Raw genomic sequence first — 5,000 nt, forward strand, 5'->3', positions numbered from 1 at the left:
CAAGCGAGCCATGGCACGTCGGATGATGGCTCCAGCTGGCGCCCCGGCACTTTCTGTGGCATTGATGCTCGGTTTCAAAGACAAACGTGCGCAGGGCCAGGGGACCGCGGATGACTGCTCGTGCTGGCCCCGTTGGGCGGCATTGATGGTCGGTTGCAAAGAAAATGCGCGATTGCTCGTGTCGGGGCCTGGCAAGCCAAGGCCAAGCGAGCCATGGCAACGCGGATGATGGCTCGCTAGTGCTGGCGCCGTGCACAGTGGCCTCGCACACTCGCCCTGCACGCTTCCCTTGCACGCAGCCTTGCACACTAGCCTCGCATGCGAGCCTTGCACCCTAGCCATGCAAACTAGCCTTGCACGGTAGCCATGCACACAAGCCGTGCACATTAGCCATGCGCACAAGCCCCGCACACTAGCCTTGCGCACAACCCTTGCACACAAGCCTTGCACTCAAGCAATGCACACAAGCCCTGGACACTAGCCTTGCACACGGGCCTGGCACACAAGCCTTGGGCACTAGCCTTGCGCACTAGCGTTCCACATGAGCCTTGCACACTAGCCTTGGACACTAGCCTTGCACACAGGCCTTGCACACTAGGCATGCTTGGGCGAGCTGATCCCGCATCAAGTCGACGGGTCTAGGCATTCTTGGGCGCAGATCCCGCATCGTCTCGTCGCGTCTGGGCGCAAACACGTCGCGTCTCGTTGCGTCTTCAGAAGTCGTCGCTAACAGCACCTTTGGTTGCCACTGGTGGTTAGGCTGGTTGGTTGCGCAAACCCTATAGGAGGGTGGCATGCTGGTGGGCGTTTTTGCCCGGATAGGCACTAGAATGTGCAGATTTTGGGCGTTTTTGCCTGGATAGGCTAAGGAATGGGCATGCTTTGGGCGTTTTTGCCCGGATAGGCACCGGAATGCTTGGCCTTGGCTTGTCCTAGCAAGGCATTGCTGGGTTGGGCTCCCTTGGCCTTTTGGGCGCCTTGGACGATGTCTTGCGAAGACCATGGGCACAAGGCCATGGCATATGGTGAGGAAAGGACCACGGTTGCCAAGGTTAGGCACCGGAATGCTTGGCCTTGGCTTGCCAAAGCAGGGCATTGCTGGGTTGGGCTCCCTTGGCCTTCCGGGCGCCTTGGACACTGTCTTGGGAAGACCATGGGCACAAGGCCATGGCATATGGTGGGGAATGGACCACGGTTGCCAAGGCTAGGCATATAGAGAGGAATGGCATTTTTGCCCGGATAGGCACCGGAATGCTTGGCCTTGGCTTGCCATAGCAGGGCATTGCTGGGTTGGGCTCCCTTGGCCTTCCGGGGGCCTTGGACGCTGTCTTGGGAAGACCATGGGCACAAGGCCATGGCATATAGTGAGGAATGGACCACGGTTGGCAAGGCTAGGCATATAGAGAGGAATGGACCACGGTTGCCAAGGTTGCGCAAGTTTTGGGCATTTTTTGCCCGGATATGCCCAAGTATGCCCCGATAGGCCCGTTACGCCCCGGTATGAACGCGTATGCCCGGATAGACTCGGTATGCCTTGGGATACATGCGTATGCCCCGATAGGCTTGGTACGCCCCGATATGCGCACGTGTGCCCCAGTAGGGCTCGGTATGCCCCGGTATGTACGCGTGTGCCCCGATAGGCCCGGTATGCCCCGATATGCACACGTGTGCCCCAATAGGGGTCGGTATGCCCCGGTAGGTACGCGTGTGCCCCGTAATGCACGTTTCGCAGATCTCCCCGCATGTCCCGCCCCTATATGTAATACTTACTTACTTACTTACTTTCTTTCTTGCTTGCTTGCTTGCTTGCAATGGTTGGGAGTGCCCGGCATGCCCCGCTGCAGAGACCAAGGGCGCAATGACTTGGCACCGCGGATGCCGGGACTCCGGCACTTCCCGTGGCACTGATGGTTGGTTCCAAAGACAAAAGGCCGTGCAAGGCCACCGCACCGCGGATGATTTTGCTCGTGCTGGCGCCGTTGTGTGGCCAAAGAACATGCGCGAATGCTCGTGTCGGAAGGGTTGGTGTCCTGGCCCCGCGGGTGTCACGAATGCTCGGTTGCGAAGACCATGGGACCAGAGCCATGGCACGTCGGATGATGGCTCCAGCTGGCGCCCCGGCACTTTCTGTGGCATTGATGCTCGGTTTCAAAGACAAACGTGCGCAGGGCCAGGGGACCGCGGATGACTGCTCGTGCTGGCCCCGTTGGGCGGCATTGATGGTCGGTTGCAAAGAAAATGCGCGATTGCTCGTGTCGGGGCCTGGCAAGCCAAGGCCAAGCGAGCCATGGCAACGCGGATGATGGCTCCAGCTGGCGCCCCGGCACTTTCTGTGGCATTGATGCTCGGTTTCGAAGACAAACGTGCGCAGGGCCAGGGGACCGCGGAGGACTGCTCGTGCTGGCCCCGTTGGGCGGCATTGATGGTGTGTTGCAGAGAGCATGTGCGATTGCAAGTGTCGGCCGGGTTTGGGTTCCCTTGGGCTTTCGGGTGCCTTGGACGCTGTCTTGCGAAGACCATGGGCACAAGGCCCCGTCCTGGCCCCTTGTTCGATTCGCTCTCGTCTTGCGCTTGCTTCCAAGGTCCTCCATGACCTTCCCCATGGCCTTGCTAGATCCCCCCCATGACGCATGACCTCTGTCCGTTGATTGGTTTTGAGTGCACACCATGCCCGGCTTGGCACCGTGTTGTCGCGTGAGTGGCATTTGGATCGTGCATGCTGGTGGGCTACCTGCCAATGCGCACAAGCCTTGCACACTAGCCTTGCGCACGAGCCTTGCACAAAAGCCTTGGACACAAGCCTTGCGCACAAGCCATGCGCACAAGCCTTGGACGCTAGCCTTGCACACAAGCCATGCATACAAGCCTTGCTCACAAGCCTTGGGCACTGGCCCATCGCAGTAGCCTTGCACACAAGCCTTGCGCACTAGCTTTGGGCACGAGCCTTGCGCACTTGCCTTGGGCACTAGCCTTGCACACAACCCTTGGGAACTAGCCTTGCGCACCAGCCTTGCCCACAAGCCTTGCACACCAGCCTTGCACACTAGCCTTGCATACAAGCCTTGCACACTAGCCTTGCACACAGGCCATGCTCACTAGCCTTGGGCACTAGCCTTGCACACAGACCTTGGGCACTAGCCTTGCGCACTAGCCTTGCCCACGAGCCTTGCACACTAGCCTTGCACGCAGGCCTTGCACGCTAGGCATGCTTGGGCCAGCAGCTCCCGCATCAAGTCGGCGGGTGTAGGCACGGTTGGGCGCAGATCCCGCATCGCCTCGTCGCGTCTGGGCGCAAACCCGTCGCGTCTCGTTGCGTCTTCAGAAGTCGTCGCTAACAGCACCTTTGGTTGCCACTGGTGGTTAGGCGGGTTGGTTGCGCAAACCCTATAGGAGGGTGGCATGCTGCGGGGCGCTGGAATGCGCAGGCTTAGGGCGTTTTTGCCCGGATAGGCACTGGAATGTGCTGGTTTTGGGCGTCTTTGCCTGGATAGGCTAAGGAATGGGCATGCTTTGGGCGTTTTCCCCGGATAGGCACTGGAATGGGCTGGTTTTGGGCGTTTTTGCCTGGATAGGCTAACGAATGGGGCATGCTTTGGGCGTTTTTGCCCGGGTAGGCACTGGAATGCCTGGCCTTGGCTGGGCATTGCTGGGTTGGGCTCCCTTGGCCTTTCAGGCGCCTTGGATGCTGTCTTGGGAAGACCATGGGCACAAGGCCATGGCATATAGTGAGGAATGGACCACGGTTGGCAAGGCTAGGCATATAGAGAGGAATGGACCACGGTTGCCAAGGTTGCGCAAGTTTTGGGCATTTTTTGCCCGGATATGCCCAAGTATGCCCCGATAGGCCCGTTACGCCCCGGTATGAACGCGTATGCCCGGATAGACTCGGTATGCCTTGGGATACATGCGTATGCCCCGATAGGCTTGGTACGCCCCGATATGCGCACGTGTGCCCCAGTAGGGCTCGGTATGCCCCGGTATGTACGCGTGTGCCCCGATAGGCCCGGTATGCCCCGATATGCACACGTGTGCCCCAATAGGGGTCGGTATGCCCCGGTAGGTACGCGTGTGCCCCGTAATGCACGTTTCGCAGATCTCCCCGCATGTCCCGCCCCTATATGTAATACTTACTTACTTACTTACTTTCTTTCTTGCTTGCTTGCTTGCTTGCAATGGTTGGGAGTGCCCGGCATGCCCCGCTGCAGAGACCAAGGGCGCAATGACTTGGCACCGCGGATGCCGGGACTCCGGCACTTCCCGTGGCACTGATGGTTGGTTCCAAAGACAAAAGGCCGTGCAAGGCCACCGCACCGCGGATGATTTTGCTCGTGCTGGCGCCGTTGTGTGGCCAAAGAACATGCGCGAATGCTCGTGTCGGAAGGGTTGGTGTCCTGGCCCCGCGGGTGTCACGAATGCTCGGTTGCGAAGACCATGGGACCAGAGCCATGGCACGTCGGATGATGGCTCCAGCTGGCGCCCCGGCACTTTCTGTGGCATTGATGCTCGGTTTCAAAGACAAACGTGCGCAGGGCCAGGGGACCGCGGATGACTGCTCGTGCTGGCCCCGTTGGGCGGCATTGATGGTCGGTTGCAAAGAAAATGCGCGATTGCTCGTGTCGGGGCCTGGCAAGCCAAGGCCAAGCGAGCCATGGCAACGCGGATGATGGCTCCAGCTGGCGCCCCGGCACTTTCTGTGGCATTGATGCTCGGTTTCGAAGACAAACGTGCGCAGGGCCAGGGGACCGCGGAGGACTGCTCGTGCTGGCCCCGTTGGGCGGCATTGATGGTGTGTTGCAGAGAGCATGTGCGATTGCAAGTGTCGGCCGGGTTTGGGTTCCCTTGGGCTTTCGGGTGCCTTGGACGCTGTCTTGCGAAGACCATGGGCACAAGGCCCCGTCCTGGCCCCTTGTTCGATTCGCTCTCGTCTTGCGCTTGCTTCCAAGGTCCTCCATGACCTTCCCCATGGCCTTGCTAGATCCCCCCCATGACGCATGACCTCT

This window comes from Tasmannia lanceolata, unplaced genomic scaffold (assembly GCF_043159265.1).
Source record: "Tasmannia lanceolata isolate RefF3 unplaced genomic scaffold, GAP_Taslan_0.1 ptg000038l, whole genome shotgun sequence".
Classification (NCBI taxonomy): domain Eukaryota; kingdom Viridiplantae; phylum Streptophyta; class Magnoliopsida; order Canellales; family Winteraceae; genus Tasmannia; species Tasmannia lanceolata.